The sequence below is a fragment of the Leopardus geoffroyi genome, chromosome C1 (assembly GCF_018350155.1).
Source record: "Leopardus geoffroyi isolate Oge1 chromosome C1, O.geoffroyi_Oge1_pat1.0, whole genome shotgun sequence".
Lineage (NCBI taxonomy): Eukaryota > Metazoa > Chordata > Mammalia > Carnivora > Felidae > Leopardus > Leopardus geoffroyi.
Genome location: NC_059328.1, coordinates 165,384,220 through 165,412,026, shown reverse-complemented (window position 1 = coordinate 165,412,026; position 27,807 = coordinate 165,384,220). Strand labels below are relative to the sequence as shown.

The 27,807-nt window shown below is 39.6% G+C and overlaps 1 long non-coding RNA gene across 2 annotated transcripts; it reads left to right on the top strand.

Moving 5' to 3' along the window:
• The first annotated feature begins 1,117 nt into the window (after positions 1–1,117).
• Positions 1,118–26,650, top strand: LOC123599125. Of its 2 annotated transcripts, XR_006712987.1 has the most exons (4): positions 1,118–5,184; positions 13,449–14,258; positions 17,223–20,741; positions 25,748–26,650. It is a non-coding gene; the product is annotated as an uncharacterized LOC123599125 (long non-coding RNA). The 2 variants fall into 2 exon arrangements; XR_006712988.1 differs by lacking the exon at positions 1,118–5,184 and having other exon boundaries at positions 12,111–14,258.
• Positions 26,651–27,807: the final 1,157 nt, after the last annotated feature.

Sequence of the window (27,807 nt, the reverse complement as noted above, 5' to 3'; positions counted from 1 at the left end):
TCTTTACCTGCCTGGGTGTCTACCTTCAAGTAATCAGTTAATCAATATTCAGTTTATCAGTCTGTTCTTGGTTCTGCATTTTTAGAGTCTTGAAATATCTTTTGGCTATATTTAAAGATAGGAATTTTATTACTATAAAATACAATGTTTGCAAGATTTTATTCTTTTTTAGTTCACACCCCCTCCTGCCCCCCCCCCCCAACTTTTCACTAGCACCTGGGACAATCACAAGGCCTTTGTGAATATAGAATCTATTTTAATTCAGGGTCTGAAATTCTAATTTTCTATCTGGGCTGCTTGGAGTGTACATTGGAGATGGGCCAGAGTCTCCTTTATATTTATATCGTGTGAGTCAGTGGTAGAGGCCAGAGTCAGAAGCCTCTGGTTTTTAAATTTTAAACGTTTTTTTTCCAAGTGGTTTGGCCACAAGACATGTCCTCCTAAAGCAAGTTAATCTGTCATAGTCAATCAGACAGCATTTTTAGTAGCTTAGTAGTGTACTTATGAGTTAATATCATTTAGAAGTTGTTCATTATAACTAGGAAACAACATTTCTCTAACAGCCATGGAAGGTAGTATAGCTGGTCATGGTCTGATCTTGAAAGATGTCACTAAAACCTCACGAAATCTTGAAAACAAAGTTTAATAACAATATTTTATTATATATATATATCTATATATATATCTTAATGTTTATTTTTTGAGAGAGCGCAACTGGAGGAGGGGCAGAGAGAGGGGGATAGAGGATCTGAAGTGGGCTCCACATGGACAGGCTGACAGCAGCCAGCCAGATGTGGGGCTCAAACTCATGAATCGTGAGATTATGACCCAAGCCGAAGTCAGATGCTCAACCTACTGAGCCACCGGGTGCCCCGATTATAACAGTTTAGATCCTAGAGGTCAGGTGTCACATTTTTTTAGATTATTGTCTTAATTCCCATTATGAGATTTTATGTATAAATATATAATAATTTGTTATATATTTAAATGTATAATTTATATTTTATGATAGATAAAATTATATCATAAACAATATATATTTCGTAAATATTATAGATAAATAATATTTAATAAATTATATTTATGTGTATGTATATGAGTAGGATATATTATCCACTGTGTGTGTATGTATATATATATATATTTTATATATACATATATATATTTTTTATATATACATATATATATGAACAAGCTCATAATAAAAACCTGTGTGTCAGATTTCTAGATATATAAGCCTTAGTGAGACCTAGCACCTTTTTACTAGAACTAGGCACTCTGGGATCATCTTTATCACCTCCTCCCCTGTTCTCTGCTCCCTCCTCTTTTTTTTCTTTTTCTTCTCTTTTCTCCTTCCCCCTCCGCTTCCTGCTTCTTTTTTTCTCTGGTGCAATTAAAAAAAATCTCAAGAGCTAACTCTGCACCTCAGAGCTTCCCTGGCTTTACTGAATGATGCGTGGCCAGCTCAAAAATCTAACGCATCATTCCAACTAGTGTAACTTCCCAAACATGCAGCTACATGCTCCAAAGCAATGCTTAGCTGTTGTTAGCGTGCTGCCTTTGAACATTAAATATGCCAAATCCATGGTGTCTGTAGCTGTGAGGACGTGCCCAGAGATGCTACCAGTAGTCTGCTGTGATAAGCAGTCTTATTATATACTCTTGGCCCATAATGGTGACAGGTGACATTTTGCCTAAACAGTGTCAGGGGTAATCCATCACTGGTTACCCCTAATCACTATCTGCCTTTCTATGGGGATCATGTCCTTTCAATACCATTCAGAACGTGCCTTAGCTAATGTAATTTCTGGCTCTGAGATATATCAGGGGAGACAAAGTCTAGATCACTCACCATAGGAAACCAGAGGAGCGTATTTTGCATTAGCAAAACGTGGATGCTTACATAGATGTCACCTAACATAGGTCTCCAGTGTGGTCCCATTTACATGTCTACTATAATTGCTCTATGTTCTCATATTCTCAGCTTTAAAATCATCAATAAAAAATGAATTAAATAACACTGTTTTCTTTTAGCTCTGGGTGCACTGCCCAAATCACCCCTGAGAACAAACACTGCCCTTCACCCTGCTGTCCAGACTTTTGACCCCTGACCCATCACAGACAAGTCCCTCAACAGGAATTGCCCTTGACTGAAGGCAGTTTCCTTACTGAGGTTAGTCCCCAACTCTGGAGGTGGGGAGGGTGAGGGAAGCTCACATTCAACGATGGGTGGCTAGAGAGGGTTCAAAGGTCTGGCCCCCTCACCTCCACTGGGACGACTCTATAAGTTTATCCCAGTCACAGAGCTTCCTATAGGATCAGCTGATGCCCTGTGTGTCTTGAGGCTGCACTTGCAAAGCAAGCACACACTAATACTATTTGTTGGGGTCACGTGGCAGGAGGCTTATGGAAATTACAGAGGACCCCTCAGCCCTGAGCCATCTTTGAAATGGCCATGCTTGTGATATGGGAAGATACTATTTTTATAGAAATTGGGAACTGAACCAAGTTTCTTATTACCACAGCATCTGCAGGTTGTTCTTTATCGGAAGCCACCAGTCCCTTCCCAACCACCTGAAAACACTTATCTGAGGCTATTTTCATGGCGTAACTGGTCCTGGTGGTAGAGTTAGTGCTACCATTTCTACCGTCATTACCATCCTGTTCTTCCACCCCAGAGGGACGGAGCCCCAGAGTAACTGAAATGGGCCTTTCTCTAAGAGGTTGGTGATTTCTTCGGCAGCCTGCCTGGCACGTGACATGGGAGCTTTCAGCATGGCGAGGAAGGGGAGAGAAGGGGCTGGAGGTGGCAGGTACAGATAGGTAGTCTGCCAGGAGAGGAGTTCAGAGATTTAGATCTTAGCCCGGCGTTGCTGCGTGGGCCTTGGCAAGCACTCCTCATTTTATCACACAGCACTCTACCTCCGTTTCTATAACCTCCTGCAGCCTTCCTCCCAAGCAGCGTGGGAAGACAAAAACAGCTGTGCACGTTAGCAGCTTCAGCTGTTCCCACAGCAGCGCTACGCTGCAATATCCCAGGGGTCATCAAATATTTAGGAGGATGTTGCAGACCTTTGTATCATGGCCAGAAATGCCATGTGCTCAGGTCTGGATTCCACTGGGTTCTTGTTCGCGTTAGCAGAAACTCGTGATGAAAAGGAAATGGCTCTTTTACCAAATTGTACCGCACTATAAGATCAACTGTGTCTTCGTGCTCACCAGATACAGCTACAGCTTTTCAGTTTCTTGTTAGAGAAAATAACTAAGCAAGAACAATACTGGAATCAGAGTCTGTCCCAGATGCAAAACACTTTAGAATATTTATTTCTCATTATAATCTATTCATTAAATGTCATAGCCTGGCCCTCTGGGGAGAGTCACATACTACAACCCATACTAGAGACGAGGTTGTGTATTTAAAGTCGGCCTTGGCTGATAAACATGGAAAACTACAAGCTGCCTGAAAATTCCCTGGTGATGGTTGATGCTGGAGAATGCAGCTGGGGATGCTGAGAAGTATGTGCTATTACAGCAAAGTGTGGTCTAAATTTCCATTAAATATTTCCTTTCAGATGTGTGACTTCTTTGGGGGAGAGATATATAGCTCTTGTAATCAGGGACTAGAATACCCACTTTGGTAAAATTTGTTCTCAATTTAAAGTTGTTTTCTTTTTTTCTTAGCACAGCTAAAATGGCTTTAGAGTTTTGTCTTTTTCTGGATGACTGCAAAGCCAATTTTTAGAGACCTGCATTGTAGCTTAATATTATGTCATTGGTTCAGTGTCAGCCAATGGGAAGATTAAGTAGATTTCCATATCCATAATGGCCATCTTCAGTCCAGTTCTAGTCAACATTTCCTTAATGACTGGAATGATGGAATAGGAATCTGTTCATTAATTTTGCCAATAAAAACAACTGGTGGGTGGCTTGTGTTTTAGACAGCCAGTCTTGAACTGTATTAAACAAAGAAGAAATGGATGATTAAAAACCATAGAAGTTTAGAGAGTGGTTACCAGGTAGTAGTAGGGAGAACCACTAAATTGCATAGCACAAAAGGGTACCTAGTTCCTGGGACATAGGCATTGTAGGCAATGACTTGAAGGCCATAACAGACCCCAAACCATAGCAAATGGAAAATCAAGATGTATATCTTGAAATAACCAAGTTAGCGTCTACAATTCCAACACTGGGTCTTTTGACTGCTTCCTGGTTATGAAACATTTACTCTGCACTGGAGGTGGTGAAAATGGATCCCTTTGCAATTTTGATGAAGGCTGGCGTTGACTTTACAAAATCCAGATTGCAAAAAGCCCTGGAGTAATGGTTTCAGTGGGAAGAAAGGACCTAACTAGATATATGGATTTAGAGTAGAAAGCTGTCAACGCTCTCAGTTGAGTCAAAAGATTCAGTTCCTGGCTCAGATTTGATTTAACCGGCTAAGTGACCTTGAACAAGTCCCCCAACATCTTGGGTCCTCTATTTCTTAGCCTGGAAATGAGGAGTTGCATTAGTACAGAGATTCTCAATCTGTGGTCCTTAGAGAGTAATGGGAGACTGAACCATTTTCAGTGCTTAGAAAACCTAAAGAAATAGTCTATTTCCTAATAAGGAGGCCATATAGACTATTATTTAATTAACCCTGATGATAGATGAAAACTTTTGAAACATGAGTACACATAGGAAAAATAATAAAAGTCTTTTTCTTGGTAATCAAAAGGCAGGAAGCATTTCAGTCTCTAAACTAAGGCTTATGATGACCCTGGTTCCCAACAGAACTGAGAAACCCTGAAGACACTGCATTTGTATTGCATGAAGAGGGAGCCAGGGAAACATCTCTCGGGGGCAGGCTGGCTTTGGGTGCAAAATTAGAAGGAAGGCAGGGGGTATCACTAATACTAGCTATGTGACAGCCACTTATCTAAATGCATTATTTCATTTAATCCTCAAAACCAGGTACTGTTAATATCCCACCTTGAAGATGAGGAATCTGAAGCACAAAGGTAACACTTGCTAAACTCTTTAAATGGTAGTTATTATTACTAACCATCTGGATTGTTCCCAGTGGCCATTAATCCCACAGAAATGAGAGGGGCTGGATAAAGAGAAGAAAAAAAAGGCTTCTCATCTTCAGGCTTCTTCAAGGAGAAAATTTATGGTCTCTGGACTAGAGGACCTATGTTCCAAGTAAGCCTCTGTGTGATCTTGGGTGAGTCATTTTACCTTTCTGAATCATAATTTCACACCATACTGCAAGATTATTGGGAAGACATAGAATAATGTATCTGCAAGTGCTTTTGGAACCTAGGAGGTGGTACACACGTGGGAGAATGAGGGATACCTGCCTCAGTGGAACTGCTCCCCAGTAGCATCAGTCATTCACTTAACAAACATTCATGGTATGCTCATTATGTGAAAGTAAAAGATTAGGTAACCCTTATCTCCTGTGTTGAGATGAAAAAGTGGTTAGTGGTTCTGTAGCTCTATTCCTTGCTCAGGTATTCTTGCTATAATATAATATCTTTAGATAGCAATGTGTACCAAATTTGCAGTAACCCAGTGTCCTGCCATTAGTTCATGGTCTTAGTTGGCGAGTGTCAACATTTCCTTGCTTCTACCCCATTACCTCCCAATGATGTGTGTTGTCATTGCTGCTTAGTGTTCAGCATCAATTTGTGACCTGCGGCCGATTTTATTCCATTCTTAGAGCTTATCATTCCCCTCCAGAAAATGAGATCAAATACCTCACATGACTGAGATCAAGACCAGTGAAAAGGTTTTGATGTCTTCCCGGGAGGTGGGGTGGGCAGAGTCATTTGTCTATGCAGTTTCCTGTTCGTGCACAACCACCAGACGGGTGTGGAGAGGCATGCATTCATCTTGATAGGTGGATGTTGTTTCTGGTTGTGTGATAAGAGTGGATAGGATGGGAAGGCAAACCGTTCTCAGCCTTACACATGGAGAACATGGTCTGATTTCAAATGAAATGCCCTCAGCTTTCTGCTGTGATAAATTATATCCATATAATGTCACCATCTCTCAGGTCATAGGTAATAAACTAATTAATGCTGTCTCAGTAGTGGAAACTCTATATTGAGCTCAGAATCCAGAAGTCTCTTGTTGGAAATAGAAAACCTTGTTAAGGGCTCTTTTTCTACAGTAGGCCGTGGATAGCTGGTATGTCATGCCAGACTGGCATGTCCAAGATCGGCTGGAGAGCGGGCTCTGGAGATGCTGGGATGTGATCATTCAGGGACAAAAAGGTTTAGTTTTAAAAAGGAGAACTCAGAGTGCCTGGGTGGCTCAGTCAGTTAACCATCCGACTCTTGATTTCGGCTAAGGTCATGATCTCACGGTTCTTGGGTTCAAGCCCCACATAGGGCTCTGTGCTGACAGAGTGGGGCCTGCTTGGGATTCTCTGTCTCTCCCTCTCTCTCTCTACCCCTCCCCTGCTCATTTTCTCTCTCTCTCTCTCTCAAAATAAATAAATAAACTTAAAAAAATATAAAAAGGAGAACTGAAAATAGAGACCACAAAGATCCAGTGACTTTGAACATAAGTGCCTTTAAATTGAATGTAAATGTTAAAAGAAAATACAAATAAATATTCACCATTGAGTGGTTTACAAAGAGTGAACTCTTAACTGGGTGGGTTGAGAGGGAGCTGAGAACACACAACGTGAGTATTTTTGTATTTTAACCTTTATGTTCATGATAGCATCTTGTGATGTTCTTTTAAATATATATTTTATTGCAGATCTTAAGTACTTAGCTTACTTACTAAGTACTTAATTAGAAGTATTTCTTTTATTTTTTTGCATTTTTTATTGAAGTGTGGTTGATACATGTTATTATATCGGTTTCAGGTGTTCAATATAGTGATTTCACAATTATGTAATTACAAAATACTCACCACGATAAGTATAGTTACCATTGTCACCATACAGTGTTATTATAATATTATTGATTATATTCTCCATGCTGTACTTTTCATTTTTGTGACGTATTTATTTGTAACTGGAAGTTTGTACCCCTTGATCCCCTTCACCTATTTTGCCTATCCTACCATCCTCCTGCCTTCTGGCAACCACCAGTTTGTTCTCTGTATGTATGAATCTATCCCTGTTTGTTTGTTTGTTCAGTTGTTTTTTAGAATCCACATATAAGTGGAATCATATGGTAGTTGTCTTCTTCTTTCTGACTTATTTTAATTGACATCTAGGTCCACCCATGTTGTTACAAATGACAAGACTTCATTTCTTTTTTATGGCTAAGTAGTAATACTCCACTATACATGTATATCACATCTTCTTTATCCCTTCATTTATCCGTGGACGCTTAGGTTGCTTTCATATCTTGGCTATAGCAAATAATGCTAACACTTATCTTTTCAAATTAGCGTTTTTGTTTTCTTTGGGTAAAAACCTCATAGTAGGGTTATAGGATGATATGGCATTTCTATTTTTAATTTTTTGAGGAAACTTCATACTGTTTTCCACAATGGCTGCCCCAATTTACATTCCCACCAACAGCGCATAGGGTTCATTTTTTTACATCCTTGCCAATATTTGTTATCTTCTGATTTTTTGATAATAGCAAAAATACTGCTATTGCCTGTTAATATCCATGGAACTTGGAGAAACATTCTATTCTCTACTCCTTTCAATATCCATAGCATTGTGTATGTGTCCTATTATGAAACTTTAAAATTTTGTAATTATTTCCATGGTTGTCATATTTCTTAGTGGAGAATGTATCTTTTAAAAAGGTTTTTTTAAATGTTTATTTATGTTAGAGAGAGAGCGAGAGGGAGAGGGAGAGTACCAGAGAGAGAGGGAGACAGAATCCGAAGCAGGCTCTAGGCTCTGAGCTGTTAGCACAGAGCTCGAGGCAGGGCTTGAACTCAAGAACTGTGAGATCATGACCCCCACTGAGCCGCCCAGGGGCCGCTAGTGGAGAATGTATCTTAATGCACGTGTGAGAGCTTTAGATCTATATGAGAGACCCAATTTTGCATTATGGTTCTGACAAGATGCAGGACCTTGGGCAACTCACTTTACCTTTCCCCAAGCCTCTGTCTCTTCTGATAAAAAATGGGTAATAATATGTATCTCCAACTCTTGAAAGAAAGAAATAATATAGTATCTGTAAAAGCACCTGGCACAGGGGCCAAAAGATATTGTTTCTTTTTTACATCTATTTTTCTTAGCTTCTTAAGTTGTAGAACCAAGTTTTGTGTTTCCTGTAATTCATCATAGAATATTTATTGGGTACTCAAAAATACTATTAAATGAGAGAATCTATTCTATGTTAATACCAAAGACATAAAAATGTCACTTTCTTGCCTTTTTAACTTACCTTTATTCTGGGGCAGTTGATTATTTTCCCTTGATAATTCTGTTTTACAACTTATATCTCTCTTCTGCACAAAGTAACATTTGATAGGTACTGCTACAGGGAGGGTTAGTTGCTCGTCCAGTTATGAATCTCATTTAAGTTTATACTGCCTTGTTACTTTGGCTCAAGCCAATTCCAAATCTGTAGAGAAAGAGTAATGCTATATATATACATCCTTTAGCAAAATTGTTCTTTATGACAATTATATTCTTGATGGGAAGATAGGCAAAAATATATGCCCAATGAATGACTAAGTTTATGCAGTAAGTTCTTGTGAGAGCCCTGTTCCATTTTCCTAGCCTTCGTTGTTCTCGGTAACCATTGTCTCTTGCCATTAACAATCTCTTTAAATGATGTATGGGGGCTGAGGAAAAAAAGGAATAGGGCATGAAAATATTCTGAAGAATTTTTCAGAAAGAGTTAGGCTAACAGGCCAAGAACCTTGACATTAGTTTGGCTCTTAAAGGTCTAAAGAAGAGATGCACATCAGCAAACATCATGGGTGAGAAATTAATCATAAGGCTATGTGGGAGTGCTGAGCAGCTCCAGGAACCCTCTGGGCACTTATACAGTTGCTTCATATCCCAGTGGTAATGTCACGAGAGTTCAGCAGGACTTTCCCTAGTCTTGGGAACCTGCTTCCTTCTCAATCATCTGACATTTATCCTGCCTAAGAAGTGGGCTCTGATTGGATATGTTTGCCATTATACAACAGCTTTCCTGGAGGGCACAGTTTTCTAGAAGTTGTCTGGAGTTGTTTGGTGTCTCCAGTGTCTGCCATATTCTCTGACTTGAGAATAATCACTTTGGAAATGGGAATAGGGATTTGGGAGCCTTGTAGGTGGTTGGAGCCATGAAAAGGGAATAGTATGAACAGAGGCAAAAATTGCTGCATGGAGCATGTTTAGGGGGACATCAAACAGTTCATGTTGGTTAGTGAAGTGTTTCTCAGTTAGGGGTCTGTGAACTTCTAAGGGGCCATGAAGGTGTTGTTAGGGCAGCTGTGAGTTCTCTTTATGCATTAATATAACTTTAGTTTAATTGCAGTAATAGCCCTAAAATAATGAACATAAGCATGTATTTGACCAGCAATGTGGCCACCTTATATATAATCTGCACTGAGCAGTGTATACCATATTCATGGTGGTGTGAGTTTAATTAGAACATCATGATTGAACACACAAAATTGATGTTATTTGAATTTTATTGGTTTTGTAAGATTATTTGTATTTAATTCATAAATAATTTTTGGTTTGTAGTGGTTTAAAAGCTAAGAGAATGGGGTGCCTGGGTTGCTCAGTGGGTCGAGCATCCAACTTCAGCTCAGGTCATGATCTCATGGTTTGTGAGTTTGAGCCCTGTATTGGGCTTGCAGCTGTCAGTGCGGAACCTGCTTCAGATCCTCTGTCTCTCTCTCTCTCTCTCTCTCTCTCTCTCTCTCTGCACCTCTCCCACTCATACACTCTCTCTCTCACACACACACACACAAAACATTAAAAAACTTAATTTAAAAAAGTAAAATCTATGAGCATAAGGAGGTTTTTTATTTTTATTTCTTACTAAGTTTTTGTTCACATTTGATAACATTGTAATGAAATGATTTAATTCAACACTGGACACCTGAAAGAATATATTAAATGGGGCCCATGTTCATTAAGAGTGCACTTATCATGATGAGCACTGGGTGATGGATGTATGGAATTGTTGAATATAGTACAATATAGTGATATTGTACACCTGAAACTAATTAACACTGTATGTTCAGTATACTGGAATTTTAAAAAAGGGTCCATATTTTACTCATATTTGAGAAACAATTGGCTAGAGTAGGAGTTGGCAAACTCTGTGAAGAGTCAGATAGTAAATATTTTAGGATTTGCAGACCAAGAGGCAGAACTGAGGGCATTATATTGGTGCTTATATAATAAAAAAGCAAATTTCCAGATTAAAAAATTTTTTTAATTAAACAAAATTTAAGTTTATTTATTTGGAGACAGAGAGAATGAGAGAACATGAGTGGGGTAGGGGCAGAGAGAGAGAGAGAGGGAGAGAGAATTCTAAGCTGGCTCCACACTGTCAGTGCAGAGCCAATGTGAGGCTCAAACTCATGAACCATGAGATCATGACCTGAGCTGAAATCAAGAGTTGGATGCTTAACCTACTGAGCCACCCTCATGCCCCTCCACAGGTTTTTTTTTTTTTTTTATTGATGAAATACAAACACCAATGCTGTTGCTACTGCTGCTAATAATGATGATAATAATATCTGAATACATTTTTTTTTTTTTTTTTTTTTTTTTTTGTAATACAGGCCTACTAATGAAAAGAATGAAATTTCTCTTTTGGGGAGGATAACATCTCATTTAATTGGGGTCCAAAGTTAGTGTTCCCTGTCATCAAATAGATTATAAACATTCATCTGTAAAAACAATTGTGAGCTTGCATGTTGTACAGAAACAGCCAGCAGGCCAGATTTGACCTATGGGCCAAGTTTGTTGACATCTGAGTAAAGTATAAGGTAGGTGTTGTGGGTGGAGAAACTTAGTCAACCTCTCCACACTTATTTTGTCTTCTGGAAGCTCTTCTATAAACTGGGGGCATTAAAAGTAGCAACCTTTATGGGATATTGTAAAGATTAAGTGTGATAATTCATAAGAAGTACCTTGATCCCTTTCTTATCATCATCCTTACATTTCAGAGAATATTTTATACTTACTTTGGAAAGTAATATAGGTCACTGGAGGATTTTGAACAGGAAATAAGCAACACTGGAGCTGCACTTTGGAAGAGTCATCTGGCAACAGCATGAGGGAGGGATCAAGGCTGGGGCAGGAGGACAGTGAGGAGGCAGCTAAAATAGCTCTCAATCCTATCATGGCTTCTTGATACTTTTATCCATGTCGGTTTTATCTACCCCAAGTGAGGGGCTGTGGGGGGGAAGAAACTAATTGTGGTAGACAGAGTAATGGTTCCAAAGATGCCCTTACTGTAATCTATGAAACCTGTGAATATGTTACCTTACATGGAAAAAGAGACTTTACTGATGTGATTAAAGTTAAGTACCTTGAGATGGGGAGAATGTCTTGGATTATTAGGCCCAGTCTAATCACATGAGTCCTTAAAATCAGAGAAACTTTCCCTGCTGTAGAAAACCAGAAGTAGCAATGTGAGAAAGTCTTGGCCCACCATTGCTGGCTTTGAAGATGGAGGAAGGGGACCATGAGCCAAGGAAGGTAAGCAGCTTCTAGATGCCAGAAAAGGCAAGGAAATGCATTTTCCCTAAGAGCTCCCTAGAAAGGAATATAGTCCTGCCAATACCTTGATGTTAATCCTGTGGGATTTGTGTTGGATATCTGAACTATAGAACTATAAGATAATAAATAAATTTATGTTGTTTAAGCCACTGACTTTGTGGTAAGTTGTTATGGCAGCAACAGAAAACTAATACACCAATACTATCCAGTTACACATGATAATAAGAAAGTACAATGAAAGACAATTCCAGATAAGTCTAAATATTTTAATATAATTTATTGTCAAATTGGCTTACATACAACACCCAGTGCTCATCCCAGCAAGTGCCCTCCTCAATGCCTATCACTCATTTCCCCTCTCCCCCTCTCCCCCACTCCCCCATCCACCCTCAGTTTGTTCTCTGTATTTAAGAGTCTCTTGTGGTTTGCCTCCCTCCCTCTCTGTTTGTAATTATTTATTTCCTCTTCCCTTCCCCCATGGTCTTCTGTTAAGTTTCTCAAGATCCACATATGAGTGAAAACACATGATATCTGTCCTTCTCTGACTGACTCAAATAAGTCTAAATATTATGTTGCATTCCAAGCACTTTCCTTTTTTTGGAACATAAAGATTATTGTTTTTATGAAGATAGTTTTTCTTGACCCCAATGAATAAATGAAAAACAAATATTTAAGAATATTTGTTTGAAAGGCACCAAATATTGGCATACATGAGATCTCAGCTTGGAAACATGTGGAGGTCTACCTAAGTTTGATTCAATAAATTCTACCAGTACTTCATGAGTACTTTATTCCAGGTGGGGCTTTCAAAAATGGTTATTTTATAGTCCCTGCTAACAAACTAGTGATCCATGAATGAATATGAGTAAGGATATGAACCAGGTATTACAAACTGAATTCCTAAATGTTCCTAGGAAGTGTGGATGGTGTTATAGCAGCTGACATTCTTGCAGATGACCCCAGTGCTTGGTCTTGAAGGATGAGCAGGAGTGATTGGAGGAGGAAAGATCCAAGGGTAGTCAAGCAGGGGTACTCAGTGCATAGTGGGATGAGTTTGCAGAGTCCTAGGCAGTCTTGGAGAGCTCTGACAATGAGCTGGCCAGCTTGGAGCTTTCTCTTTCTCCTTTAGCCATCACAGTTCTGTGGAGTTGAGTGGAAGAGAGAAGAGACGTCTGGGCAGAAGGTCTTATTCTCTAAATCTTGCATCTTGACTTAACAAGGTGCTCGGCCTGTCCCGCACTCTTTTCTTCCCACATTGGTCCATTCAACATTTAGAAAAATTGGAAAAAAAACTATTATCTGTAGAATAGCAGCAAACGTGTTTTCCCCCGTCCTGTAGAGAGAAGGAATATTTAATTAGTCTACCTGTGGGCCTAATAAACAACAGGGAGTTATCTCAGGAGGGGGGAGAATTGAGGATAGAGTAAACTGAATGATACTTATACATATTCCACAAACTGACTGACAGAGTTGGGCCCGAGATGGTGTGGAGGTATGTCAGCACTTGGGGGAAATGGGGAAATTAATGAGGCAGAGATGGAAGGACAGATCATCTGGATGGGGGATGGTGAGGGCCTTCGTTAATCTTGAAGTTTGCTTCAGGGGAAGGCATGTCCTGGAGGTTTCTTACCCAAGACTGTGAATCCCAGACTTCGAGCAGTGGAGAAATTGCTAACCATGATAACTCATTCATTGTTGCATCTCTTAGCTGAATCGGTACTCATAACTCATAAAGCTGCCTCATAGCAGTTTGCACATAAGTCAGGCACATAGCTCACAAGATAGCTTCTTGTGCTTTCAGGTTTCCGCAGGGTCTGGTTGGAGTCCACCTGGTTCCTGAGCAAATCCTACTTTAGTAACAACAAAATTCGATTAATCATCATCGTCATCGTCGTCGTCATCATCATCAGTAGCAGCAGCAGCAGCAGACACCCAACATTTCTCAAACAAAGAATAGTTTACAAATACCTTCATGTGTGGGGAACCATTTGCTCTTCTTCAACTGCCTTCTACGGCCAGGTGGGGTATGTAAGAATGTTATCAGGACACTGAGCCACTACCTGGTGTAGATCAATGCAAACTGTGATGTTGTGTTCACTATACCCTTAAATGAGACCTATACCTGAGGAATCCTTTCTCGAGATGGGCTCAGACATTATGGCTATGAGAGGAAGTCTGCTGGCCTGGAGCATGAAAACAGCAAGGATTGAAATATATAAGCAGAGAGAAGAATTCTGTACGTTAGTGTTATGTTTCTGAGTTTCTCCTGGGACGAGGGTGATTCATTATATAAACAGGGATGAGATCACATGGGCCGATCAGGATCTACAATAAATCTTGAGACAACTCCGGGAAGGGTACTCTGTGGTGTTAGCAATCAAATGTAAGGAGACCACACTATCCCCTTCTTAAGTATCAATGGCAACAAAGTGAAAGCACACAGGTGTCTGATTTGTTCTTTCTAATTCGCTATGATGTCTTGGGGAAGTGTGGCTGCCAAGTGCCGGCTCCTAGTGTGCATAAAGGCAGTGATTTCATGAGAACTATCAGAAGATTAAAAAATTCAAAGACGAAGGATGACAAGAAAGATGAACTGAACCAAAGTAATTAGGTAAGTATCTGTGAGTAACAGAAGCCTCAGGATGGTTGTCCTGAGTTTTTGCTGTAAAGTACTTGTCTGCAATATTTTAAGGACTTAGTAGAATTTTATTTTAAAGCCATGACATTAGCACAGTTAAGCCAATCAATGTTTTTTAATAGCCTTTTAAAGGTGCCTTTTTAATTGTGCTCTGTGGGAGGGAAAGGCACATGGAGACTGGAAAAACATCTAAAAATGGCTTAGTCAGATCTTTCAAAACTATTTGCAAGTGCAAATTTCTGGCTTGGTTTGATTGCTGTAGAAGTGGGGTTAAAGTGCGAGATCTAAAGGGCTTATTCCCCAGTGAAAAAACAAAGACTTAGCTCTTGTGTACATTCATTCAGCTTGGCCCCAGAGCAAAAATATTTAGAATCGGCACCATTTTCCCTTTAGAGATGCAAGAGAGTTGCGGTTTCTCTTAGAGGAGAAATAGCTCTACGCGGAATTTTTCCTGCCCACATTGGGGCCCAGGAGGGCCAGAGAACACTCACGTTGCTCCTTCTAGCAGTCCTCTGACCTCCTGAATGTTTGCCAGTGATCGCTTCAGTTTTTTTATAGTTAGAATGTGCCTAACATCTGGATGAATAGCAAAAAGTACTGCTAACTTTCCAACTTGCTATTTGGCGCAATGCCCACGTTATTGGCAGAACCATCATAGTTCATTCCCCTTTCTTCATAGCTTAGTTTTGTGTGATGCTTTGTTGTTTAAAAAATGCTTTCATATATATTATCCTGTTGGGAGCCCATGATAGTCATGTGATACAAGGAAGCTATTATTAGTTTCTGTTTTATAAATGTAGAAACTAAAGCTTGGAAATATGGAGAGGTCTATCCAAGGTCGGTTAAACAAATTCAACCAGCATTTCATGAGTACTGTAGAATGCTTTATATATCCCAGGGGGCTTTCAAAAATGATTATTTTATAGTTCCTGCAAACAAACTAGAAGCCACATATCTACCATATCTCACTTCTTCTCCAGTGCTATTTCTATGAAATTACAATGTCTCTTGCATGGCATGTAGACTTCTCTGAAGAATTTACTTAAAAAAATTTTTTTAATTTTTTCGTTTATTTCCTTGAGTTTTACTGAGATATAATTGATATACAGCACTGTAAAAGTTTAGCATGTATAGCATAATGACTTGACTTACATATGTTGTGTAATGATTACATTAGCAAGATATAAAAAAAGAAAAAGAAAAAAATGGATTTTTCCTTGTGATGAGAACTCAGAATTTACTTTCTTAATAATTTTCACATATACCATATTGATAATTACATTAAATTTATTTTATTTTTTAAATTTAAATTTTTAAAAATTTCCATCCAAGTTAGTTAGCGTGTAGTGCAACAATGATTTCAGAAGTGGATTCCTTAATGCCCCTACCCATTTAGCCCACCCCCTCTCCCACAACCCCTCCAGTAAACCCTCTGTTTGTTCTTCATATTTAAGAGTCTCTTATGTTTTGTCCCCATCCTTGTTTTTATATTATTTTTGCTTCCCTTCCTTTATGTTCATCTGTTTTGTATCTCAAATTCCTCATATGAGTCAAGTCATATGATATTTGTCTTTCTCTGACTAATTTTGCTTAGCATAATACCCTCTAGTTCCATCCACATAGTTGCAAGTGGCAAGATTTCATTCTTTTTGATTGCCGAGTAATACTCCATTGTATATATACCACATCTTCTTTACCCATTCATCCATCGATGGACATTTGGGCTCTTCCCATACTTTGGCTATTGTTGATAGTGCTGCTATAAACATTGGGGTGCATGTGCCCCTTCGAATCAGCATTTTTGTATCCTTTAGATAAAAACCTAGTAGTGCAATTGCTGGGTTGTAAGGTAGTTCTATTTTAATTTTTTGAGGACCCTCCATACTGTTTGGAGGGAATGCAAGCTGGCTGCCCTGGTTTGCATTCCCACCAGCGGTGCAAAAGGGTTCCCCTTTCTCTGCATCCTTGCCAACATCTGTTGCTTCCTGAGTTGTTAATGTTAGCCATTCTGACAGGTGTCAGGTGGTATCTCATTGTGGTTTTGATTTGTATTTCCCTGATGATGAGTGATGTTGAGCATTTTTTCATGTGTTGGATGGCCATCTGGATGTCTTCTTTGGAGAAGTGTCTATTCATGTCTTTTGCCCATTTCTTCACTGGATGATTTGTTTTTTGGGCGTTGAGTTTGATAAGTTCTTTATAGATTTTGGATACTAGCTCTTTATCTGATATGTTGTTTGCAAATATCTTCTCTCATTCTGTCGTTTGCCTTTTAGTTTTGCTGATTGTTTCCTTTGCTGTGCAGAAGTTTTTATTTTGCTGAAGTCGCAATAGTTCATTTTTGCTTTTGTTTCCCTTGCCTCCAGATACGTGTTGAGTAAGAAGTTGCTGCGGCTAATGCCAAAGAGGTTTTTTCCTGCTTTCTCCTCAAGGGTTTTTTTGATGGCTTCCTGTTTTACAGTTAGGTCTTTCATCCATTTTGAGTTTATTTTTGTGTATCGTGTACGAAAGTGGTCCAGGTTCATTTTTCTGCATGTTGCTGTCCAGTTTTCCCAGTACCACTTGCTGAAGAGACTGTCTTTATTCCATTGGATATTCTTTCCTGCTTTGTCAAAGATTAGTTGGCCATACATTTGTGTGTCCATTTCTGGGCTCTCTATTCTGTTCCATTGATTTGAGTGTCTGTTTTTGTGCCAGTACCATACTGTCTTGATGATTACAGCTTTGTAATACAGCTTGAAGTCTGACTTCTTTAAAATTTTTCAATCCAAGTATTTGTTGATTTGGAATTGTGACATAATGACAGAGTGTGGTATAGATAATTTGGGGAAATGAATTAACCAATAGAAAAGATTATCTGGTCTTGCTTTTTTTTTGGATTAGCTTTAGAAAGAAGAGTGATTTGGGGTATTTGTTTTTCTGTGCATTTCACTGCAGTGTTCATCACAGTACTATGTGCTGCTGTATTGACCTGCTATGATCAGTTCCAACAAGAGGCCACGAATATACGTACAAAACGGAAGAAACTGAACAAGGTGGAGAGATGGGTTGGAGAAGGGGGGAAGTGCCTCTGGGCCACCATGGCTATCTGTGACCAAGCAGTCACTACACCAGTACATTTTAATGCCTTTGTATTTGTCCTTACACTTGGCTAGTCCTATTAGTAAGTGACATGCTTGATGGTTTGTTGTTTTCCTTAATTTCCTAGAGAAAAGGTCTCTGAAAATTCTAAACTTTTCTGAGTGAAACTAAAAGAAACAGTTCCCCCCCCCCCCATCACACTCCCACCCACCCGCCCTGCCTGCATTTCTCAGTTTTGACTGAGGGTCCTGGATGAAAAGTTTGTAGGAAACAGAAAGTAGGGGGATTATCAGGGATGGTGCTGTATTGAAACCAAGGAAAGGATGTATTCTAGGGCAGAACAATGTGGAGTAGTCTCACAGAGCTGAATTGGCACACTAGCTCTGCTGTGAGATCCTGAAGCACTTAAACCTTGTGAGACTCAGTTTCCTTACAGTAACATTGATCTAATGATGCCTATTTTAATTGGCTGTTTAAAGGTTTACTTGAAATAACATATCTGTGAAGGGTCAAGAGGACTGTGTGGTATACAGCAGGTACTCAGTCATGGTAGCAGCTACTTCTACTACTCTTGTCACCCGCACTGCCACTAGAGCCATCAGGTTGGAGAAAGCAAGAAACCAGGTTAGCTCTTGTCTGCCACTTTTCCATTCTCTTGGATCCTGTTATTAGGGATAGAAAGGGCAAGACTTCTCTCAACAAAACCAGTTAGAAATCCATGACTCCATTGTTTTAGCTAAAGAAGTCGGTCCTGCAAAGATTTTACCAATAGTAGTTTAAAACTGCTTTGGTCTGGGAGGCTACACCAGGCACTAGAATTCTGATTCCAGGTATGTTCCCAACTGCAATTCAACTGTTCAGCCATTGTGATGACATGCCTTAGTTTTCTGAACTTCAGTTTGCCTTTTGCTAAATGAGACTGGAACTAGATCTCAATCCAATCAAATTGGTAGAAATGTTTGAGTAACAAAGGCCAAATAGCAAAGGATTTCTTGTGTATTTCTTCTGCTCTCTTGTCTCCCACTTTTGCCACAGACACACACATTCCATTGCTCTTTTTACAATAAAGGTTTTGATACAGTGAAGACACAACTGGGGAGCCCATGCGTCCATTTGTTCACTTACTCAAGGACCCTTTCTGAGCACTTATTACATGTCAGGCATTGACCTATTTAGGGAAGTGCTTGGGCTCCCCCAGGCATTGTAATGGAGGGTGCATGAATCATGGCTTCATATATGATCTGGCAGCATAAGAACTTTGTAAGTGGAAACAGTGGGTCAGGAAGCAAGGAGGCAAAGTCAGTCTCTGCACAATGAGAGACTGAGCTTGGAATGGTGCACTGTGATCTGGGAACCTCATTATTAGCAAGTTGGAGACACACTGGAGAGTGTTCAGAGAAAAGCCACAAGGATGATAAACGGGCGGAAAGACTGATTTATGAAGACTTACACAACAAAATATGTATTCTTGGATCAACAAAGACTTCAGAAGAAAGTGATCACTATCAACAACTCTCTGAAGGTTGTGAATTCCCCAGAGGCACCCCAGAGGTGTTTGCCTGATATGTGAAATGTGACAAGGAATCAGAAGATGGCAAATTTAACCTGTGGATCAGGGAAAAACGAGAAATATAAATCTATCCAGGCCTTATTGATGGGAAGTAGCTTCCAAGGGCAATATCCTTAATCTGTTTTATCTCCTATATACATTTCTGCAGTTGTAATTATGCAAATCATTTGTTGTTTCTTTATGTTCAGGGGTTTTATGTGTGTTTCCTATTTACACACACCTTCCCTGAAGATGTCAAGGATGAAATATTTGATTTTTTTTTTTGTAACCTTCCACTTCAAAGGCTTAAAGATAAAAGCAGTTGAGTTATGGACAAATTGTTTTTTTAAACCAAAGTTTGCATGCTTAACCTTTGTTGAAAGTCGTTGTCATAATGTGAATTTTATTCCTATGAAAAGCCAGATGGGTGACTCTTTACAAAACTATCCCTCAGTGACCTGATCAACAGTTTTACGCACATGCACACACACACACACACACGCATACACATGATACACCATAAAGCTTTCAAAGGATATAAAATCAATTTAAGGGCAGAATCCAATCCCATGCAATTTTATGTATTCGGGACTCCTGTGAGCACAGCAATTTTAGCTATGGGATAGAGGTGCAATACTTCAAGAAAATAGCCCAAGTGAGACCTGGACCTAAGGTTTGGGCCACAGAAACCCTCCAAAGAGCTGGGTCCTATGGACTGGCAGGGCTATTTGCTCTCAGCATTGCTCACGTCAGTGTCAGGACATGGAACTGGGTCCAATAGAAGACTAACATTATATCTATTAAAATACTTTTTGGTCTCACAACCCTGGTTTCCACTGATGATCCAACCGGTTTCTGGGTGGTGAGTCTATGTCTGGATCAGGGCTGGGGTCGAGCACACAGCCAAGCTAAAACTGTGGGCTTGGTCCATCTCCCTGGCCACCACAGTGGTTGGCTCAGGGGCAGGCCTACGACCTGAGCTGGGACTCCAGGACATTTTCTAAGATGGTACAGCTCAGATCTTCTCTTCATGGCCAGGGCAGCATGAAGATATGAAAGCTGGAACAGCTGGGGTAAATTTTGCTGTCGTGATGGGGGCCGGCCCGAGAAGGAGGCCTGTGCACGGACCCATGCAAAGCCAGAGGAAAATCACGGGGGGTGGAGCCAGAGTCCTGCTGACAAAATCCTATCTGGCTGCCTATCTCTGCTCTTTTCAGTTATTAGCATTGATAAATGCCCTTTCATTATTAACTGCTTTTGACCTGGGCTTTGGTGCCTTGTGGCATAAAGAATCCCAATTACAATTTGAATAAGGGACCAGGTTGTATGGTAGAGGTCATGATTTCTGTCTAAGTGTGGAGGAGAGAAGGTCCATGTGAGCTGGCAGATAGTTACAGCCGTCGTCGCAGGGTGGGGAGGAGGGAATAGAAGGCAGGAGGTAACTAACAGTTGAGTGTCTCCTAGGTTCCAGACATTGGGACTAGTCCTCACAGTCCACACCCATGACCAAACTGTTCTTTTTGTCTCCTTATCCTATTTTGTGAGTGAGAAAACTAAGGCTTGGACTAGTGGAGCAACTTGCTCCAGTCAAGTGGGGGAGACATAAAGATTTGATGAACCTGTGCTCTTCTCACGGCTCCTCGCTCTTTCAAGCCTACAGCTTGGGTTCCAGATACCTGTGTGTCAGTCCCAGTTCTAGGTGTTCAGCCTTGGACAAGTCACCCATGTTCTCTGTGCCTTCGTTTCCTCCCACGTAGCATGGTGATGATGATGCCCACCTCTCAGAAGCATTCTGGAGCTTCATGTGTGGGAAGCCCTTGTGAGAGGTGAGTGTGAGGCATTATTCTTACTGGGGAAAGCTTCAGGGAGGAAATAACACCTAGCCTGGGGACAGTAGTAGGGGTGGGTTTCTGTGGGGAGTTAGCAGGGGAAGGATGAACCGAACAGATCGGCTGAGGCAAAGGCGTGGAACACAACTGAACTTTGGTCATTTGTGCAAAAGAAAAGAAACCGCCCTAGCAGCTCCTGATGTGAAGCTTTGGGGAATAAGTTCCAGGGCAGTGTTCCTTTACTTGTTTGTTTATTTGTTCATTTATCTTTCCACTTATTCAAGGAGAAATATACTCTCATAACTCCATTAACTTTCTTCCTCTTGCCTAAGTGCTAGTAGTCTACTGAAGTCACTCAATGTGTAATTTCCCTAGCTTCTGTATCCCCCATGGCTTTCCTTCTCTCCTCGACACTTTCATCCTTATTTAATGATATAGATATTTATATATCAATATATAAATATTAATAAATATATCTCATTATGTGTATTTGTACATAAACATATATTTAATTAAAAATAAAAAAATATTTTAACCTTTTGATCTCCTTCACTGATTTCTCTTACCTCCCATCTCTGACAACCACCAATTTGTTTTTTCTATGAGTTTATTTATTTTTATTTTTTTATATCCCACATCTAGTGGAGATCATACAGTATTGGTCTTTGTCTGACTTATTTAACTTAGCATAATGCCCTTAAGATCCATGCATGTTGTCACAAATGGCAAGATTTCATTCTTTTTTAATGGCTGAATAATATTTCATTGTGTGTGCATATATATACACACACACATAACATATATACCCATATGTATATATACACACATATATACATATATACTATATATACATACATGTGTGTAGATAGACATATATGTCTATAGATAGATACACATTAAATTTTCCTTATCCATTCATCCTTTGATGGCCACTTAGGTTGTTACATATCTTGGCTATTGTAAATAATGCTGCAGTGAACATGGGGCTGTGTATATCTTTTCAAGTTAGTGTTTTCATTTTCTCCAGATAAATGCCCAGAAGTGGAATTGCTGGATCACATGGTAGTTGTATTTTTAATATTTTGAGGAACTTCCATACTGTTTACCATTGTGACTATGCCAATTTACATTCTCACCAACAGTACACAAAGGTTCCCTTTTTTCCGCATTCTTGCCAACACTTGTTATCGCTTGTCTTTTTGATTCTAACTGGTGTGAGGTGACATCTTATTATGGTGACATCTTATTATTATTTCCCTGATGACTGACGATGTTGAGCATCTTTTCATGTGTCTGTTGGCCTTCTGTATGTCTCCTTTGGAAAAATGTGTAATCAGATCTTATGCTCATTTAAAAAAATTTTTTTTAACATATATTTATTTTTGAGAGACAGAGAGAGAGAGAGCACATGCAGGGGAGAAGGAGAGAGAGAGGGAAACAAAGAATCCCAAGCAGGCTCTAGGCTCTGAGCTGTCATCACAGAGCACGGTGCAGGGCTCAAGCTCACAAACCACGAGATCATGACCTGAGCTGAAGTCGGATGCTTAACTGACTGAACTACCCAGGCACCCCTTTTGCTCATTTTTAAATTGCATTGTTTGTTTTTTGCTATTGAGATGTGTGAGTTCTTTAGATATTTTGGATATTAACCCCTTACCAGATATATGACTTGGAGATCATTTCTCCCATTTAATAGGTTGCCTTTTTATTTTGTTGGTGGTTTCTTTTGCTGTGCAGAAGCTTTTTTGTTTGATGTAGTCTCACTATTTACTCTTGCTTTTGTTGCTTCTACTTTTGGTGTCAGATTAAAAAAATCATCTTCAAGACCTATGTCAAGGAGCTTCTGCCTATGTTTTTTTTCTGGGAGTTTATGGTTTCAGGTCTTACATTCAAGTCTTTAATCCATTTTGAGTTAACTCTTTTGTGCGTATGTTATAAGATAGTAATTGGTTTCATTCTTTTGTCTATGGCCGTCCAGTTTTCTCAACACCATTTATTGAAGAGACTGTATTTCCCCATTGTGTATTCTTGGCTCCTTTGTTATAAATTAATTGACAACCATGTATGCATGAGTTTATTTCTGGGCTCTCTATACTGCTCCATTGATCTAAGTGTCTGTTATGCCAATATCATAATGTTTTAATTAATATAGCTCTGTAATAGGATTTGAAATAAGGGAGCATGATGCCTGAAGCTTTCTTCTTTCTCAAGGCTGCTTTGGTTATTCAGGGTCTTTATCTTTATCTCATATGTACTATATATTTTTATATTTTATTTATTTAAATTAAAAAAAATGTTTATTTACTTTTGAGAGAGAGACAGAGTGCAAGCAGGGGAGGGGCAGGGAGAGAGGAAGACACAGAATCCGAAGCAGGCTCCAGGCTTTGAGCTGTCAGCACAGCTGACATGAACCATGAGATCATGACCTGAACCAAAGTCAAACACTTAACTGACCGAGCCACCCAGGCGTCCCTATATTTTATTTATTTAGTTTGTCCCTCTGTTTCTTCCATTGGACTGTAAGCTCCCCAAGGGCAAGGATTCCCCCTCCCCCAACCCATTTTGTTTGCAGTTATATCCCAGTACCTTGAACAGTGTCTGGCACATAGTAGATATGCAATAAATATTTGTTGAATCAAAGAACCATTTTTATATCTATCCTATCTGTGGTGGGCCATACATGGATATCATCTGAAAGAGAATCCTCCTTTCCACTGATCTTCTCACACAAAGAGTTTAAGAATTGTCAAGAAACATTTTTCTCCTCATCCTGTCAGTCCATCTAGCTCCATCTTAGAAGAGGATGCGTCTCCTTTTTATGGATCCTCTTTCCCTTCTCCTCACAATCCCATTGACCTATTTCTAACCCTCTGTCTTTTCCTGCCTGGGTGCTGAGTTCATCTTGGAGGGTTTCTATCAGTGTTTTTGAGGTCCTGTCCTTCTATCTTTTAAAGTCTCCAGGGTGTCACATCTACAAGACAAACTTTCCCCCCTGCTAATGCTGATCTTCTTCTCTTGGAGCCTAACTTTGATGTACCAACGTATTCTCAAAGTCTCTTTTTCTTGGCTCCTTTCAAAGGGAACTTCCTTTCAAGGAGAGGATGAAGAAGACCAGGAAAGAAGGGACAAAATGAAAAAAAGAACACTTCACCCTGTCTTACATGTATTCCCAATTCCTTAATTAAGAGAAGAGATAAAAATTGAACTCTTGATTTGTCTTAATTGGGCTGAGAAAGCATATCTGGCAACAGACCTATTATTGGAATCGCTAATTTTATTTCTCTCACTCTTACCTTCCTTTTGATTTAATGATACCTATACTAAATAATGGGCAGAGATACACTGGAATATTTCTACTGGTGCAATGGCTAAAATATTACATCAAACAAACAAAATACCTATTTGTATCTACTCTGCTCATATTTCTTATACTAGGTAAAACCTTGTTAATTTTACTGATTTATTTTTACTAGGTGACTCACAGGTTTGCATCAAGTCTTTTTTAATTAAAATATCTATTTTGGGCAAATGAAAACATACAATCAAGAAGGTGGTCTTAATTGAAGAACAGCTGAAAGTAAATCAGTAAAGCAGCAAACTCACTGTTTTGTGTATTCATTTATTCCAATCCCTTATAATTTCAGTTGGAAATTTCAAATAACCATAGAGTAAGAGATGGACAAATGCTATTAAGTCACAGTATCTGTTCTTTGCCAATATTCTCTCTTTTTTTAAAAAAAATATAATTTATTGTGAAGTTAGCTAGCATGCAGTGTGTACAGTGTGCTCTTGGTTTCGGGAGTAGATTCCCATGATCCATTGCTTTCATACAACACCCAGTGCTCATCCCAACACGTGCTCTCCTCAATGCCCATCACCCATTTTCCCCTCTCCCCGTACAATCAACCCTCGGTTTGTTCTCTGTATTTAAGAGTCTCTTATGGTTTGCCTCCCTCTCTGTTTGTAACTATTTTTTCCCCTTCCCTTCTCCTATGGTCTTCTGTTAAATTTCTCAAATTCTACATGAGTGAAAACATATGATATCTGTCTTTCTCTGACTGACTTATTTCACTTAGCGTAATACCCTCCAGTTCCATCCACATTGTTGCAAATGGCAAGATTTCATTCTTTCTCATTGCCAAGTAGTATTCCATTGTATATATAAACCACATCTTCTTTATCCATTCATCAGTTGATGAACATGGGCTCTTTCCATAATTTGGCTATTGTTGATAGCATGCAGCTCCTGTCTTGATGCCTTTTCTGCTCTGGATAAAGTTAACAGATAGTTCCTATGTGGCATTTAGGCTAGATCCTTCTATGTGGGAGTGGAAAAACACCCATTTCTAGGCATCTGCTTTGTGGCCAAGGTGCTCTGACTTGGCGATTCTTCCTGGAGGCCAAGGTTGCCGGTGTGGTTTCAGGGTTCCCTTGGTGAAAGAGAGCCTGGTGTCACGCTTTGGTCAGCAATAAACCACCATGTGATAAACAAGGTGATGTGATGATTCTGTTCACTCCTTGGTGCTGCCAAACCTGGGGCAAATCTCACCAGTGCAGGCTTCCTGGAAGACATTTAGTGTTTCCTGCTTCTGGCTGGAAACCCGGAGGATGCCAACAATGAAAAATAACAGGGTGAAGAGACGTGCTCAGTTGACATGTGATGGTGATTTTAGGAGAAGATATTTCATCTGGGGGTTGATTTTGGTTTTAAATTGACCATTAATCTTGCTTTATGACTTTTAGAAAGAAAAGGGATATTTTTCGATCATATTTTTATTCATGTGTGCTTCATGCCATTGTATTGATTTCCAGTTGGAAGTTTAATTGTTAAGGATATCCTTTCTTTCCTATTTGCCACATTGTGCCAGTATTAATTCTTAAACTTCAGGAAAAGATGTCTGTAAAAGCAGAAGACTGAACTCAGATGCAAAGCAAGGTCTTTGAAGATCAACTGGAGTACAGAGTTTAAAATGCTAATTTAATTATTATTATTTGTATTTCAGGAGAATCAAATGCCAAGCAGCAAAGGCCAAGAAGGCCAAAGTGATATATTCAAGTTCAAAAAGAGGGAGGCTGCAAGAATGGTGGGGTCATGGTGCTTTCAGGCAGAGAAATACCAACCAGCCCGATGTTTTATTTGTTTGTTTGCTTTTGTTTTGTTTTGCTTTGAGTAACAAGTCAACCAAAAATGTGGTGGTTTACAACAAAAATAGTTATTATTTCACAGTTTCAATGGGTCAGGAATGCGGGCTTGCCTTAGCTGGGTCCTGTTTTAGGGACTCTCCCAGGCTGTAGTAAAGGTGTGGTACAGGTACCTCAAGTCTCAAGTGCAAAAGGATCTGCCTCCAAGCTCGCTCACGTGGGTGTTGGTAAGATTCAGTTCCTCACAGGTGAGGGCCTCAGTTCCTTGCTGGCTGTTGGCCGGAGGCCCTTTCTGAGTTCCTTGTCCCATGGGCCTCTCCATAGGGCAGCTCACAACATGGCAGCTGGTTTCTATAAGAGAGAGCAAGCAAGAAAGAGTGAGCAAGATGGAAGCTGCAATCTTTTAAAACCTAATCTCAGAAGTGACATCCTATTTCTTTTGTTTGTTGAAAGCAAGGCACTTGATCCAGCTCACACTCAAGGGGAGGGACATACACAGGGTTCTGGAATATCAGAAGGTAAGGATCATTGCCGCCATCTTAGAATTCTGCCCTATACTTAGCATATGCTACATAATAATGAAAAATAAAGAAGAGTACAATTCCAATGGGATATTTGAGAAATTATGTTTAGGTATATTTTATCTATTTGCATATTTATATTTTTGTGTCAATATGTGCATACAAAGTATACAATGTGATCATATACTTAGGTAGAGCCAGCCAGGTTTTCTTTTTTTTTTAATTTTATTTTTTCTTTTTTAAAATTTACATCCAAATTAGTTAGCATATAGTGAAACAATGATTTCAGGAGTAGATTTCTTAATGCCCCTTAACCATTTATCCCATCCCCCCTCCCACAACCCCTCCAGCAAGCCTCAGTTTGTTCTCCATATTTATGAGTCTCTTCTGTTTTGTCCCCCTCCCTGTTTTTATATTATTTTTGTTTCCCTTCCCTTATGTTCATCTGTTCTGTGTCTTAAAGTTCTCATATGAGTGAAGTCATATGATTTTGTCTTTCTCTGACTGACTAATTTCACTGAGCATAATACCTCCAGTTCCATTCATGTAGTTGCAAATGGCAAGATTTCATTCTTTTTGATTGCCGACTAATACTCCATTGTGCATATATACTACATCTTCTTTATACATTCATCCATCGATGGCCATTTGGGCTCTTTCCATACTTTGGCTACTGTTGATAGTGCTGCTATAAATATGGGGGTGCATGTGTCCCTGCGAAACAGCACACCTGTATCCTGTGGATAAATGCCTAGTAGTGCAATTGCTGGGTCATAGGGTAGTTCTATTTTTAGCTTTTTGAGGAACCTCCATACTGTTTTCCAGAGTGGCTGCACCAGCTTGCATTCCCTACAACAATGCAAAAGAGATCCTCTTTCTTCGCATCCTTGCTAACATCTATTGTTGCCTGAGTTGTTAATGTTAGCCATTCTGACAGGTGTGAGATGGTATCTCATTGTGGTTTTGATTTGTATTTCCCTAATGATGAGTGATGTTGAGCAGTTTTTCATGTGTTGGTTGGCCATCTGGATGTCTTCTTTGGAGAAGTGTCTATTCATGTCTTTTGCCCATTTCTTCACTGGATGATTTGTTTTTTGGGTGTTGAGCTTGATCAGTTCTTTATAGATTTTGGATACTAACCCTTTATCTGATATGTCATTTGCAAATATCTTCTCGCATTCTGTTGGTTGCCTTTTAGTTTTGCTGATTGTTTCCTTCGCTATGCAGAAGCTTTCTATTTTGCTTAAGTCCCAGTAGTTCATTTTTGCTTTTGTTTCCCTTGCCTCCGGAGATGTGTTGAATAAGAAGTTGCTGCAGCCAAGATCAAAGAGGTTTTTGCCTGCTTTCTCCTCGAGGATTTTGATGGCTTCCTGTCTTACATTGAGGCCTTTCTTCCATTT